Source organism: Martes martes (genome assembly GCF_963455335.1).
Source record: "Martes martes genome assembly, chromosome: 14".
NCBI lineage: Eukaryota > Metazoa > Chordata > Mammalia > Carnivora > Mustelidae > Martes > Martes martes.
The window spans coordinates 2,394,087-2,410,828 of NC_137902.1; positions in this window are offsets into that span (position 1 = coordinate 2,394,087).

Sequence of the window (16,742 nt, forward strand, 5' to 3'; positions counted from 1 at the left end):
TAAAAGAAAAAAATAAAAACAAAAAAAGCCCTGGGTTAGCAAGGTACTTGGTATCAGCCTAAGACCCCACAAGCAATACCACTCGATGCAGAGACCGCTTGGTCCCCAGGCTCTCCCCGGGGCAGCTGGGTACCCTGGCTGCGGGTTACGACCCAGCCTTGGAATGCGGGAATCACACAGTGAGGCCATGCGTCGTGGCTCGCCGCTAGCCTTTCTTGTGAGAGGCCTGGGGGCCCATGCCTGTGGGCAGACGCCCGGCGCTCTCAGGAGGGGTAGGGGGCGCCCACAGGCCCCAGAGCAGGGCAGACCCGTGTCACCTCTCTGGGACAGTCTGGGCAGCCGGGTCCACCCCTAGTCCAGCCCGCCGGGGTGGCCCCCACCGCATCACCCTAACATGAGGCTCCTCCCTGTCGGACAAGGGGGAACCTCGTGTCCTCAGAGACCCGAGACTGTGGGGTGACAAGACTCCCAGTGTCGGAGCGCTCTGCCACTCCCCTGCTGCGACCCCAGGGGCTCCCCACCCTGCTGCCCACTAGGATCCCGAGTCCGGACTCCAGATGTGGGGTCCCATCCCTAGAGGCTCTGACAGGTTCACTCTGGCCCAGACACGGGGCATTTTCGAAGCTCTTCGGGTGGGGCCCCTGACTGGCTCGGTTGGTGAAGCGTGTGACTCTTAGGGTTGTGGGTTCGAGCCCCACACTGGGGTGCAAATCCCTTAGAAAAATACAGTGAAACCTTCAAGATAGGACAGAACAAAACAGAACAGAAGCTCTTCAGGGGACCGTGGGTCACCGCTCCCGCTGAGAGGTCCTCCCCAACGTCAGGCTGTGGTCTCCCGCCCTCTCCTGGCCGGTGAGGCTCCTACACAAGGCCTCTGCCCGCAGCCAGAGGAGCTTCCGTGCTGCCGCACGCCCACCAGAAAGCCCGTCCTGCAGGGGCTCCGAGGGCCGCTACTGTGCTGTCAGTGGCCACGGTCTCCAGGCAGCGGACAAGGCCACCAGCTCCCGTCACACTTGAGGGAGGGGAACAAGTCCCAGCCCCTGCGGCTCACCCAGGCAGACTCACCTGCCTGCGGTCCTAATGCCTCCCGCTCCGGGACGCGAGCCCTCTGCCGCACAGTCACATCAAGACGCCCCGCTCAGGAACTGACTCGGGCTCTCGCAACACCGCATGCTATAAAAGGCACAATTTTAACAGACAGGCCCCAGGAATGACACAGCGAGACAGGACACGAAACCGCAGAGAAAGACGCGTGACTGCGGTCATCCTACTTTTCCACCCCTGAGCTTCCTGCCAGCCACTGCGAAAAGGGATGTGTTGGTCTGCATGTTTGTCTTAGCCGGAAAGGGCACCCAGGCCCGCGGGGCAGCAAGGATTCTCTGGCTCCGAGCCACGTTGCTTTGCTGCCGTGGGGTCTCCTCTGAGAGCCGGGCCCGTCGGCAGGTGCCTGCTGCTCTGCCGGAGATTTCCACACAGGCAGAGATGCTTCTGGAACCAGGGTTGGTTCCACGGAGTAGGTTCGTGGAGAATCCAGGGAGCCCCTCCTTCTGGCGCTGTGGCCGGGGGCTTCCTCTTCTGGACCTCTGCATCCCCACGAAGTGTCCAGGACCCCAAGCTCCTCCTCCTGGGCTCCCAGCTGCCCCCAGAGTCCACACCGTGAGCTCCGCATGGAGGGAGTCGGGGGAACCGCACAGAGTCTCGGGGACGGGAGGCCTGCCAGCCCCATGGAAGGAAGTTCCTCTCTGGGAGCTGATGGAAGAAAGGCGAGGGAGGCCTCGGATCCCAGGGCTGGCCAGCCTGGGGCCAGCACAGAGCCAGCATGGGGCCAGCACGGGGCCCTTGGCCAAGACCAGCGTGTCCTCTGCATGTTCCCCGCTCAAGCCCCACCATCCGCCATCCTTGAGTCTCCTCCCTACCTCTCTGGGCCCAGGCAGGGAGGCCAGGAGCCCTGCTCTGACCCCTGACACTCCCCCTAAACACCCCTTCTGCTCCTGGGCCTCCCCTGAGCCAGGGCCCAGAGACACCAGATTTTCCAGTGGAGGGGAGGACAGAGAAGAGGCAGGGAAGGGCGCTGGTGGGGTCTAGCAGTACTGTTCTCCACCCTGCTGACCCGTCCCAGCACGGGCCCTGACAGCACTCCTGACCAGGCCTGGCCGTGGACCCCAGCTCTCAGCACAGCTGCACCAGCGGCCTCCTCTAGCTCTCCCCACCTGTCCCAGAAGGGCACTGGGACTTTGTGCCCTCACTGGGCCTCTCATGTCCACACCAGGCCCTGGGCAAGACCCTGATGCCAGGCCCAGGCCTCGTGTCCAGCCACACTCACCAGCAACTCCAGCTCCTGCCCCTTCCACCCAGGAAAGCTCCCTCCTTCCCACCCCAAGCCTCCCTCCTTCCCACCCCAAGCACAGACATGACCGTTGACTCACCTCCACCATGACAAAGGATGGAGCCAGGTCTGGACAGATGATGTCCGAACTGGATGCCCCGCAGCCCCCCGCTCCTGACCTCTCGTGTTGATGCTCAGCGTCCGAGGATGGGGGAACCCGAGTCCACCTCGGATCCCTGCGCATCCCCTCCCCCGACCACTCCCTGCGGAAGACAAGCATGCACAGGACGGACGGTGCATGTGTCATTTGGACCACTGAGCACCGAGGATGCTGGTGACTTTGCCTGTCCTGGCACGGCACTGGCCCCGAAGTTAACCACCTGCAGCCACCCAGGACACACAGATGTGCTCGCGGACTGTCCTCCCAGAGAGCAGGCCAGCTATCCCTACGAGGCCTTCGCGCTTCTGGGAAGACCAGCTTGACAGGGATCACAAATGGTCCTTGCCTGCCACTGTCACCCATTGGCAGAGATCATCTCTCCAGGGCTGCCAGGGACAGGTGTCCCCAGGCTCTCCACGGACCCCTCCTGCATTTTCCCCCCATCAGGCCTCTGAACGTGAACTTTGGCCTGTGTTTCTGGGAGCCTGGCTCCCTCCTGCTGAAGACAGATCACTGGTAATCACCCCGTCTGTCCAACATTGCGGCTCCAACATCAATAAAGAGCACATTTGTAAATGTTCGAGTGCCCCAGATGAAAGCATTTCTTGCAAAGAGATGCTGCATAATCAAACTGCAAACAATAGCAAAAAAAAATAAACTTTAATTTTTACTATCTTGAGAGGTATTTGCTAAAAGCTTTCCCTTAAATAGCTCACTTTTCTAGGGGATAAAATTGCACTAAGTGCTTTCATTAGTGGACATTTGGGGTTTTTTTCTGGGGTAGATGTGAAAAATGTCAAATTTGGATTAGTAATTAGGACAAAATTCAAGCTCTTTAAATATCAAGTTTATGGATTATCATTTTACTTATCTGTGCGCTCAGGGACTAACTGAGTGCCTGCTCTGCGCCAGGCACTGAGAAAATGTGATCTGAGCCCGAAACTGAGTGGGAGGGATGGTGACCCAGAGCCGTGGCTAGATCCAGGGACCAGTGTGCATGCCCCGTGGGGCTGTTGGCCAGCACGGCGGGGCCCTGCGCACCGAAACTCCGTTTACTCACCTGCACCTGAGAAGCACGGGTCTGCTGATGTGCAAGCTCCCTTTCATTCATTCACTCGCTCACTCATTCATTCCTCCCAGTGTTTGCAGAGCACTGGCTGTCCTCCTTCATCCCACACTCCAGTGTTGGCAGAGCACTATAAGGCTCTGCTCTCAGTTCTTGGGGTTCGGAAGCAGAATCCACCACCACCCAGAGCCTATGTAGTATGTAGTGAGAATGGACAGCGCACAAGAGAAGTCAGTAGCTCAGGTGTTACAGTAGAGCGGGTGCATGTTAGGAGAGCCGTGAGACAGGAGAGCCTTAAGAGGACGGAGCCGGGATGCTGGGATGTGCAGGCAGACTGGGCAGCTCCCTCTGGAACCCCTTTGGGACTGAACCCCAACCCTGCTCTCCCTGGACCAATCTGCGGCCCTCGGCATGGTTAGTCGGTCCCCCTCCTCATCCAGGAGTCTGTTTTGTGAGTCCCTGCTCCCCTCCATGGCGCCTGCGTGCTGGAGATCCCTCCGGGCTCTGCCACTGACCACTTCTCTCTCCAGCTTCACTCACTCGCTAGCTGGGCTTGGCCAGGCTCTGACAGCTCTCACAGGGACGCTCCAGCCACGACCTTCCCTGGGGCCCCAAACCCCCGGAGCCGACGGTTCCGTGACACCTGCAGTCCTGCTGCCCCCGGAGAGACCGCCCCTCCCAGGACTGCCCCCTTCCTAGTAACAGTCAAGGATTCAAGGCATTTTTCTTATGAAAACCAACACATCCGGAGTGCACACCGCTGACCATCTCCCCTAGAGGGCTCCGACTCACCGGGGGGCACCCCTGTCCTGCCCTAAGCGCCTCGGGGGAGGGTACCAGACCCAGAGTCCCCTGGAATTGTCCAGATGGGCCAGCCTGAGCCTGTTTGCTTTGCCCATCTTTTCTCGAGGAACCCACAGTAAAGCCTCCCGCCCACACCCCCACCCACCCTGCCTCCTGCCCAGCTCTGCTGCTCCCCATGGGCCTGGGGTGCCCCCTATTCTTGGGAACTGTGAGTCACATACTGTCTCTTCATTGACAATCCCCACCCACTGGCCTCACCAGACCGGTATAATAACAAAACCTGTATTTTTAGAGAATCTGCCCTAATTGTCAAGTCGACAGCTACACCAGTCGTCTGTGCTGCTTCGCAACCCACTCCCCGAGTCTCAAGGACCTAAAAACTGTTTGCCGTGCTCCTGTGGGCGAGTGATTGGAGCTGGGCTCCGCCGGGCCGTTCACCTGCTGGCTCATTCCTGCAGGTCCCACAGTCCAGCAGCCTGAGGGGTGGACAGCCCAAGACGGCCTCGTTCATGCCAGGCACTTGGTGCAGGCTGCCACTGGGGGGCCGGGGGCCTCGGCCAGGACAGCCCTTCTCTGCTCCACCCGGGGGCTACCCGGGGCTTCTGACGGTCCTCTCAGGGCATGCTCCTGAGATCGAGGCTGCAAAGCCTCTTGAAGCCAAGTCTTGGAAGCCGCACACCATCACTCCTGCCTCTTGCTGGCCGAGCCACGTCTCAAGACGGGCCACACTCCAGGGTTGGGACACAAACTCCACCTCTCGGTGGAAGGAGTAGCAAAGTCCCATCGCAGAGGGACACGGAGGCCGGGAATCAGCCACAGCCTCGTGGCCCACAAGTCCTACTGGGTCTAAAACCAGGCTCTGGTATTCGCCCCCACCAGCCCCTCCGGCAGCGTCTCCGTCCCATCAGTGAAGCCTCTTCTGCCGGTGGTTCCGGAGCCCCAGTGTCCGTCTCGCTCCGCACACTCACTCACGCCGCACGCCAGTCCACAGCCGGATCTGCAAGTTCCACCTGCACGATGAAACACGCATGTCCCCCCTCACGACCCCACGGCCACGCCCTGCTCCAAGCCACCGGTCTCTCCCAGCGGGCTCGTCCCAGCCACCCCTTCCAGAGCCCGTGGAGACTGCTGCTGAGGGACCCAGGGGCTCTCACTCTCCTGGGTCTGCATCTCATTGGACCCTGTGCAGCCCGCAGCACCTGCAGCAGGTCCGAGCGATCGACTTCTAGTCCCTGTGGCTTCAAATGTGTCACCAAACAACCATCAGTGACAGATACAGTGTCAACATTCTGTCCCGAGATCTGAGTATTTGAAAGCTTCCGAGATGGTGTTTTCCAAAATGTGTTGGTATTTCACTCCTACCCATTAAGAAGAAATGAGCATCCTGTCCTCGTGCATGTTCATTTACTTACATGCTAATTCTATACATCAATGAGCAAATCAATCCATAACGTACGTGCCCCACCAGACCTATGGCCCACCCTTCTCCTGGCTCTGTGCCTGGGACACTGTCCCGCACGGACCACGTCAACGGCCCCCATGCTCTGGTTTCCTTTGCGTCTGGTTCCGTGGTCTGGCCACCACATGGTGGCTCCCACCATGGGGAATGTCATGACCCCAGAGTCCTCCCCATAGAGCCCTGTGATGCTGGCCATGCCTTCTGGTTTCCCTGCACCCTGACCACATTGTCTAAAGGCTCCCTTTGTCACCGCGTCTCAACGAGAAGCACAGGGCTCACACGATTAGGAAAACGATTAGGAAGTTAGTAAGTTTAGAGTTGAGTGCTATTTAGAAGGGTGTGGGCAGGAGGAGGAGAATGACAAAGGATATCACTGACTCGGGGCTAAGTGTAGGCACCACCCCTTGGCCCAAACGAAAGAGGGGGAAAGTGGACCCCAAACCCCGCAGGGCAGAATCTTGCAGGGCGGCTGTCCGGAGAGAACTAGGGTCCTCAAGAGAAGGAAGTCAGGTGCCCGAGGCAAGCCCGTGAAAAGAGAGGGCAAGCCCGCTCTCGGGCTCCTCCCTCCGTCCAAAACTGACCCGGGCTCGCCGCAGCCCAGTCCCAGCGGGGCGGGCACCCGCGGACAGAGCCTACAGAGAGCGAAGGAGCAGTGAGAGGGCATCTGAAGGGGCAAAGGCACCGAGCGCCTCCTTTCCTCACGGCTCCCGGCGCATCCTGACTCTGATAAAACGTCTATTATGATATACAAAAAAACATGAAGGGCGATTTCTTTAGAGTAAAGCGAAGTCTGCACAGAAGTCGTGGTGGTTTCTGCCCACACTCAGTGTGTGCACTTTCCAGACACGCACGCCCCACTTGGAGGACCCCTGTGACACGGGGCCGCCCAGGCCAAGAACAGGGACGGCAGGTGAGTTGAGAAGCCAGCCTCCACCCGCTCCCTGGAGGTCCGTATCCCCTAAACCTGAGCCCAGCCTGGCAGGCTCTCCTCGGATGCTGATCGCTTTGGGCCCAGAGCTCATCTGCAGGCCGCTGAGCTGCCCTAGTCAGAAAAGTCTCCAGGGGAGGAAGGGTGAGGGGCGGGTCAGGGGTCCTTCCGCCGCCAGTCTAGACCGCACACAGCTAGGGCACTTGAGTGATAATGCAGGAGTCACTCTGCGGGCCTCGTCAGGTGCATTCAGTCATGTGCGTAGGAAGAACAATGGAGGCGGCACTGTGAGGGCACTGGGAACCCACCTCCCACCCCCCAAGGTCAAGGAATGAACCCAAGTCAGCCCTGCTGCTCAGACAGCCCCCTGCTCCTGCACACCTGGGGCTTCAAGAGGGGTGGAAGAGGGCATGTGAGTTTCCCGTGGCTGCGGTGACAAATAACACGAACAGAGTGGTTGAAGACAACAGGATGTACAGATGCAGTGAAAGGAAGGGCCATCTGCACCCCAGTGTTCATAGCCATGGCCACGGTCGCCAAACTGTGGAAAGAACCAAGATGCCCTTCAACGGACGAATGGATAAGGAAGATGTGGTCCATATACACTATGGAGTATGATGCCTCCATCAGAAAGGACGAATCCCCAACTTTTGTAGCAACATGGACGGGACTGGAAGAGATGATGCTGAGTGAAATAAGTCAAACAGAGAGTGTCAAGTATCATATGGTTTCACTTATTTGTGGAGCATAACAAATAATATGGAGGACAAGGGGAGATGGAGAGGAGAAGGGAGTTGAGGGAAATTGGAAGGGGAGGTGAACCATGAGAGACTATGGACTCTGAAAAACAACCTGAGGGTTTTGAAGGGGCAGGGGGTGGGAGGGTGGGGGAACCAGGTGGTGGGTATTAGGGAGGGCACGGATTGCATGGAGCACTGGGTGTGGTGAAAAAACAATGAATACTGTCACGCTGAAAATAAATAAAAAATGTAATAAAAAAAAAAAAACAGTGAAAAAAAAAAACAACAGGTTGTTCCTCACAGTTCCAGGGACAGAAAGTCTGAAGGAGAGACCCAGCAGGCCGCACTCTCTCTGAAGGGTCCAGAGGAGGACGACCCCTGCCCCTCGTCCCATCACGGCCACAGCCACTCCCAACCCCCCACCCCCAGGCGCGTGACCATCTCCCCTGAGCGTCTGTCCACACGCACACGCTTCCTCCAGGGACTCACATCGTAGCAAAGGGCCCTGCTGCAGGAGGCCCACGTCCTGTCCTTCACATCCATCACATCAGCAAAGACCCTATTTCCAGACAGGCCACGTGTACAGGTACTAGGGCTTGGGGCTTTTACAGAGGTTCTGGGGGGGACACAATTTAACCCACAACACAGTGCTGTGGGCTGACAGGCAAGTCTCCTAAAAGGAATGGGAAGAAGGTGACGGGCATCCTCTAGTCGGGACTCCTGGGTGTGGTGCTGGGGCTGCAACTGGACGGGCTGGAGCCAGGGGACCCTCCTCCTCCAACTTAAGAAAACACCTCCTCTAACACGTGTTCCACAAAGACATGGCAGTGGAGGAAAAGGTTTCCTTAAAAGCCCTAAGAACCATCATTCAAGTTTCAGAACAAAGCATTTAATTACCTTAAGCTCGCTACGGCCATTTTTGCCGCGCAATGGCTTCTGCGTTAGTACGAATTCCTCCAGAACACCCCTGGCAAAAATACCTTGTGCAGAGCATCTCTCTCTGAGGCAAATCATCAGAATCCATCACGCTGTTACGCCATCTGCAAACCTCCCTCGTTAGCCCCGCACAAGTGTATTTAAGAAGCATTATCAAATGCATAAAACCAGGCGCACTAAGTCACTTCCTTGGGGAGGTCCAGCAAAGGAATATATTAGAGGTCTTCAAATCCTGACTCCCCGGGGTCTACTTTCCATGGAGAAATTGGTAAGTTCACCCCTGTGTTCCCATCTGATAGGCCAAAAGAAAATGAATGAGTTTTCAGAAGAGTTGAATTGAGTTTCGTAGGAAGAACATCAAAGTTCAGTGTCTTTATAGAAAGATGTCAACACCAATTTCCAGGAGAAGAAAGAGATGTCTAAGTGTCAAAAAAATTATTCCTAGGAGTCCCTGATAAAAAGGGACGTGGCCCAGAGAAGAGGGTAAAAATGGTGGGAGTATGATTTTTTGAATTATCTTTGTGAAATACGCCCAGCAATTAGATCAGGATGGATCCAAGGCAGCCTCCCCTCAGACCCACCCCGCGCTCCGCGACCTCTGCTCCGCTCGGGAGCGAGTCACAGACAGCTCCTCTACGTCAAGGGAAGTCAGAACACCCACCAACTCGGGACGCAGACCTGGAGAATTCTTGCTGAGAAAATGCTTATTTTTAGACATGAAAACATTTCCCAGATTTTTAAGTCAGCGTGACTAATTCGATACGTAAATGCTAGAGATGGGTCAAACGGCTGGGTTTTAAGGAACCACGTATCCAAGGGAGAGAGGCCCAACAAGCCTGACACCAGTGCCCCACCGGAACCGGACGGCGGCTCGGGGTTGGCGCCCCGACGGGGGAGGACAGGCAGAGGACAGGGACCAATCCGGAAGAGTGAGGGGAGTTGGGACCCGCCGGGACGCCAGGCGGATGACGCGCAAACAGCGGCTGAGGGAAGCGCCAGCGACGGAGGACGCGGCTGACGCAGCCCGTGCACCGCAGCGCCAAGCCCAGCCTCACGATGGCCCGCTACGGCGTCCGTGGGCCCCAACCAGCAGCGAAATGAAACACCGAGACGCGTGACAGGGGCTGGGAGAGACTGAACTCGTCCGCTGCGTGACCACGGGCTGATAAACCCCGTCCACTCCACGGGGTGTCACACGGGACGGGAAACTGAGCGCGAAACAGAAATCGGAAGGAAACGACTCATCCCACTGTGGGGAGAGCTTGAAGCAGCCCCAGAACAAGCCACGTGCCCATTTTCCATTTCTTCGGAGATCGCCGCCGAAGCCGCGGTGAGCGGACGAGCTCTGAGCTCCCATGAATCAGAGACCCGCAGGGCTTTGAACGTGGCCGCGAGAAGCCCTGCGCGACGGAGCAGCGCGCCCCGCGGACAGCACGGCCGCCCGAGGAGGGAGCTGCCGCTGAGACCGTGACCCCGTTCTTGCCCCGCCGCCCGCAAGTGCAAGCGCAAGTCAGAGGACACTGCGATCCTGGGCGGGGGAGGGTCACCTCCCGTTTGCTAGGAGCCTCATCTCCGGAGCCCGAAGGCCCAGCGACACAGCCCAGGGGAAACGAGCGTCCTCCCCGGCCCGGGAGAAAACCGTGTTTAATTGTGCGGGAATTAGCACCGGATTCTCGTGAAATGTGTCTCCTAAGACAAAACCCCATTTTCAACTTAAACGGACTATTACGGCCGGCCATAAGTACTGCAGGTATGGGGGAGAAATCCCCCAACACAGCAGGGCGCTGAAACCACCCGCAGCCGGAGGAGCACAACCGTCCACGGGGCCTCCTGAAGGAGCCGGGGACGCCCGCGGGCTCTCCAGCTTCCCAGACCTGCCGTGCACCCGTCCTCGCGTGAGAGGACAGCAGGCGGCTCACCCGGGAGCAGCTGGGTTTGGGGTTCGCTGCAGGGACCTGCGGCTGGCAGACAATCTGGGTTTGCCCCAGAGCTGACCGGGCCCCAAGAACCCGTCTCCTCCTCACGGCCCCACAAGGCAGCCACTCTGCCTCCGACAGCTGAGTCCGAGCCCCAGAACCTTGTAAAATTTTCGAGTTGAGTTGAGGGACCCAAACTGAAAGTTGTCTGAACCCCTACCAGACAAGAGCCCCCCGACTCTGCTTTGGGGTGCAGAAGGAGAGAGGCAGAAGCACCCAGCTCCAACCTAGACTCCTTCTCCAGAGACCGAAGGCTAGAAGGTTCTGCGGGCTCTGCCAGGGACAAGGGTGAGCGCTCACTCCCCACTGGGCATGGGGGGCACGGACGCCTCCCCGCACTGGTGCGTCTCAGGAGCGGAGGCCCCTGCTCTGCACCAGCAGAGGGGGAGGGGGGCTTCCCACTCGGGACAGAGTCAGAAGAGGTGGGTGTCAGCAGCCTCCCCTCGGCTGCCCCGGGCTTTTACAGCCACTCCAGGTGCTGTGCGACCGAGCCGGGGAGGGAAGCAGGCGCGGGGGCCAACTGACTGGACGCTTTGCAACCATGAGTTCCACATGGAGATACTGGGGCACCGATACTTGGAAGCAACAGGAGGGCAAAGCACAGTCGCCCACACCTGTGCTGTTGCTGGGGGGGGACACCTGTGCTGTGTCGCTGTGGGGGCGACAGCTGTGCTGTGTCATTGGAGGGGAACACCTGTGCTGTGTCACTGGGGGGGGGGGAGGTACAGCTGTGCTGTGTCACTGGGGCGGAACACCTGTGCTGTGTTGCTGATGGGAGGGACACCTGTGCTGTGTCGCTGTGGGGGCGACAGTTGTGCTGTGTCATTGGGGGGAACACCTGTGCTGTGTTGCCGATGGGGAGGGACACCTGTGCTGTGTCACTGGGGGGGTACAGCTGTGCTGTGTCACTGGGGCGGAACACCTGTGCTGTGTTGCTGGGGGGGGAGGGAACACCTGTGCTGTGTCACTGGGGGGGGGGAGGTACAGCTGTGCTGTGTCACTGGGGCGGAACACCTGTGCTGTGTTGCTGATGGGAGGGACACCTGTGCTGTGTCGCTGTGGGGGCGACAGTTGTGCTGTGTCATTGGGGGGAACACCTGTGCTGTGTCGCCGATGGGGAGGGACACCTGTGCTGTGTCACTGGGGGGGTACAGCTGTGCTGTGTCACTGGGGCGGAACACCTGTGCTGTGTTGCTGGGGGGGGAGGGAACACCTGTGCTGTGTCACTTGGGGGGACCCCAGTGTTGTGTCGCTGGGGGGGACAGCTGTGCTGTGTCGCTGGGGGGAGACACCTGTGTTGTGTCACTGGGGGGGACAGCTGTGCTCTGTCCCTGGGGGGGAACACCTGTGCTTTGTTGCTGGGGGGAGAAACCTGTGTTGTGTCACTGGGGGGGACAGCTGTGCTCTGTCCCTGGGGGGGGAACACCTGTGCTTTGTTGCTGGGGGGCAACACCTGTGCTATGTCGCTGGGGGGGGACACCTGTGATCTGTCGCTGGGTGGGGCCACCTGTGCTCTGTCTGTGCCCCCCACACACCTGTTCCCGGCTGCCACGGGCTGCACTGTGCCCCACCCTGACCTGTGGGCTACCCACAGTGGGCCTCAAGGAAAGAACTGTAGAACTTAGAAGTTGCAAAATGTTTTATCTATTAGCAATTCCAAAGCACATCCAAGTCTTGTAAAGTCTCTGAGAAGGCCTGCAGGCAGGGCGGGCTTCCTTTCATGGATTTCCACCGGGATCCGTCTTTAAAAACAACTCGGTAAGTGGCCTCCTGCCTCCCAGAGGTCCTCCTCCCCCAGACGAACCGTACGTACTGAACTCGCATCCCTAAATACCTTCACACAACAATAAAATGAACTTGGAAATAAAATCTCCGTAGGTCAACAATGAAAAACAAGACAACACTGTTTCCCCTCTCGTCCTCTGTGCCCACGGGCCCTCCCCTGCCCCAGCCCTGGTCAGAGCCTGCTGGGCTTCGGTTTGGGAAGCGGCTTCCCCAGGGCAACCTGGACCGGCTCTGTGCTCCTGCTCTCTGACAGGTGCTGCGGCTGCCGGGACCCCTCCTGAAACGCCAACGTCTTGTCTCAGCCGCCCCCCTCTGCCGCTCACGCCTCCAGCACCTCGAGTCTCACTCACACAGAGCCTGGAAAGTCCTTGCTTTGTTTTGAGCTGGGCAAAACAGACGATCCCCTTCCTGGAAACCAGGAGTGTGGCCATCCCCAGCCACCCGCCCACAGGCGCCGTCCGGGCCGCAGTAGGTGGCTGCATCACGGCTGGCCCAGCGCCCGGCAGGCTTCCCCTGAGGAAGCCGCAGCCCCGACTCTCGGCGTCAACAGCACTTGAGGCCCGGGGACGCCCAGAGAACCCACAGTGTAGGGGGCGGCCCTGCGATGAGCCCTGTCCCTCTCGGGGCACGGGTGAGACCGGGGCCCGCGTCCCTGGAGCCGTCACTGGCGGGAGGGCGGTGCAGGGCCGGCAGCACCGGTGCCCCCGGGACAGGAAGGGTGAGCGGACGGTCGGTGAGGCGTGAGAGCCATGGGCATAGGTGATGACCCGGAGGAGAGGCAGGATGGCGGCTCGGGTTTGATGAGGTTATGCGGACGGGCGACTCGGCTTCCCAGTGTGCCCAAGGGCACCGTGCTGGGCCTGCCTCCCGCTCTGTCCTCCGCCACGGGGAGGCCTGGGCAGCACATTCGGGGGCCGCTGGCCAGGAAACTCCCAGACGGCCAGATGCTGGCCAGACCCGGCAACCCTCAGCGCACCAGCATCCGCCAGGCAGGCCTGGCCCTGAGAGCAGGCTTCCGAGAAGCCCAGAGGGTCCCAGGAGTGTGGAGATAAGAGATCACCCATGATAGCCCCCAACACTGCTGACAAGCTCGAGAGAAAAACACATGCGTGGAAAAGGCACGCTTCCGACGGCCGTCACCAGAGACACGAAGGGGACCAGCTGCACAGGGCCTTGGGGGGCTCTGCCCCTCTGTAGGAGGAGGCCCGTCACCCAGGCTGAAACTCCCTGCCCTGAGCTCTGTGGTCCCAGGGCAGTCCCAGGGCCAGTGGCCAGCTCCTTAAAGCCCCCCAAAGATACCAGGTCACAAGCCCCAGGCCCTGCGAATGTGACCTTAGCCCAGACTGCAAACGCGACTCAGTTATCGTCCTTCCAATGGGGAGATGACCCTGGACTGTGCCAGTGGACCCCAAATGCCACCCCAACTGTTCTCGGGGGAGAGAGGACAGAACAGGGAGACTTGACCCCTCGGGGCAGACCGGGGACCTAGCTGGGAGGCCACGGAGGCCGGCACACGCTGCCAGGGGCCAGAGAATCCCGGGAAGAGTGTCGAGGGGAGCTCGACCCTGCCCGCACACTGCCGGCACACTTCCGGCCTCCGGACCTGGGACAGTAGATCCCTGGGGTCTTCAGCCGCCCCGTGGGCCGCGATTTGTTACGGCCACTGCGGGAAGCTGCCACAGGGCTAAGCTGGACGCGTGGGGTCCTGCCTGGGGTTTCAGGCTGAACCCAGGAGAACCTCTTTCCCCATCAAGGGCCCGGGCTGGGAGGATCAAAGACGGACCTCCTGAGCCAGCCTCCCGCCTCCCGGAGAAAAGCTCTTTGCCGCAGGAAAGGAGGCCAAGGCTCCAGGAGCTGCGGGAACCGGTGTGGGAGGATCCGACCCGACCCCGGAGCTGCCGCCCAGCTCTCTCGCTCCCCTCCAGGGCTCTCCACGGCCCTGAGCCGGCCGCGTCCGGCCTCTGACTAAATCATATTAGACAGAGTTATTTTTTTTTTTATTTTTTATTCAAACTCAATTTAATGATCGTACTCTATTATTAGCTTCAGAGGCAGAGCTCAGTAACTCATCAGTTGCATGTAACACCCGGGGCTCATCACATCCCGTGCCCCCTTCACGCCCGTCCCCCAGTCACCCACCCCCCCACCGCCCTCCCCTCCGGCCACCCTGTTTGTTCCCTAGAGTTAAGAGTCTCTCATGGTTTGTCTCCCTCTCCGAGTCCCTCTTATTTTATTTTTCCTTCCCTTCCCCTGTGCTCATCTGTTTTGTTTCTTAAATTCCGCCCGTGAGGAGATCACGTGACAGCTGACGGATCCATTCACTCAGCGTAACACCCTCTAGTTCCAGGCGCATCGTTGCAAATGGCAAGATTTCATTCTTGACGGCTGAGTAGTGTCCCACTGTACACGTGAACCGCATCCTTGTCCCGTCATCAGTCAACGGACATCTGGGCTCTTCCACAGTTTGGCTACTGGGGACATTGCCGCTATAGCATCGGGGCGCAGGCGCCCCTCCAGGCCATGTTTGTGTCCAAAAGAGTTTTGATTCACAGACGGAACGACCCTGCCGAGAACTGCAGACCCGAGAGATGAGGCCGCCTTCTGCGGACAACCGCTCCTGACCCGGGAGGACCGTGCGGAGGCACACGGGAGCCGAGAGGGCTGCGCAGGATGCGGGGCTGCTTCTGGAGGAGAAAGCTCTACTGCGTTCCTACATGTACATTCTTCCCTGCCCGTGATGACGTTTGACTTCTATGGAAACCTTTCTGGCCGGGGAGAGACTGCCCCTCCCTGAGCTACACAATTCTCAGAAACACAAGGAACCTGTGCGGCGAGCACAGGCAAACCCACCACACAGAGCCGCGCCTCCCGTCTGGCTGGAGCACCCAGGACGCAACGCTGCTCTGCGCTGGGCACCCCCAGGCCAGCTGCCTGCCACCCGGAGCCCATTCCTGTAACCCAAAGGCCACCAGAACTGGTCAAACAGCCAATCCTAAGGGTTCACCCTGCCTGCCTCACCTTTCCCTTGGGAAACTCCAACAAAGGTTGTGCCTAAGTGTTCCCTAGCTCCTGCCCGCTGCCCCCGACCACCCCGGGGCTTCCCCGCCCCAAGACAAGGGTCGCAGAAACAGCAAGGAGGTCAAGAAAGCGGAGCCCCTTTTGCGCAGAGAGAGCGGGTGTGAACGAGAACACGTTTGCTATTTACAGAGTCTGAAGATGCCTGCGTGTGAATGCGTGCTCTACCATTTCCCCCAGTCCTATTTAAAATATAACTTTTCTAGTGCTAGTCCCTTTCCTGAACCACCCGTCCTCCTCTCCCCCCGCGTCCCATGAAGACAGGGCATGGCCTGATGTGTTGCCATGTCTCTGGCATCCGGCCCAGCGCCTGACTCTCGGTAGATGGGAAGTAAAACATTTCGGGTGGGTGAAACGATGACCAAGTACAATTCCTTGGGTCTGAGTGGCACCATGTCAGGCAGCCTGCCCGGCACTGCCAGGGGAGCCCTCACTCTCCTCCGGACTCCGGGGACGTCTTTGGTGGCTCTTTCACACATGTGAACAAACCCCCAGAGACGATCAGAACTGGGAGGACCAGGGTCCCTCGTCAAGCTCTTGAGCACAGCAGGTGCTCAGTAATTTTTGCTGAATGCACAAATGGAGGACTGAATGGATGAAGCCAAAAACAGAGACTCTGGATGCTCGCTGCCCTTGGCTCGAGGCAGTCACCGGGAGCCCAGATGGCATGCCGATCTGGAGAGAAGAAAGTCTCTGCGGGGAATCGGGATGTGACCGCAGGCCCTGTGTCGGGTCACGCCCAGGGACAAGCAGGCCCTGACGTCACCCTCCCGCAGGAAAGCAACAGGGCTCCGCCAGGAGGGAACTCAGAGCACTTAAAACGACCAGGTACCATTCACAGAGCGGGACTTACGAAGGTTAGAACGAGTAATTGTACTAGATCCTGATGAGCCTCAGTGAACCACCCCACACAGCTCACATCCTCCTCTGCCGAGTGCCTGGCTCCCAGGCCTGTCGTCAGCTTTGCCGTGTAACAAACAAGGGCCTCGGAAGACTAGAGCAGCAGGGTTTAGTCTCTCCAACAAGCACGAGGCACAGCGGGGCAACGGCTCTGTGCTGGAGTGGCACTCAGGAGCTCTGTGTGCCCCCTTGGGAGGGACAGCCCCTGGGGCGTGAGCCCCTGACAAATGACAGGAATCCCCTGGGGGGTCAGTAGCAGCCTGCAACACCTCCCAGGGGCTGGGCTCGGAGCTGGCACACCATTACCTCCTCCCACACTCCGCCGGCCCAAGCGAGTCTCGCAGCTGAGCCCAGCGTCAAGCAGGATGGCGGGGTGGGGTGGGGGGTGTGAAGGAAACGCACAGGTGACGGAACAGGGAGTCGGCGGCTGCTGAACAATGGTCCGATCTGTGGCCCATGCCTGGGCTTTGCCACCTCAGAGCGTCACCTGGGGGTGCCCAGCGCCCAGAGCATGTTTATTATTTAATTTGGACAATCACAGCTTAATACTGACTTTTAAAAAAAAACTATACCACCACTAAACACAG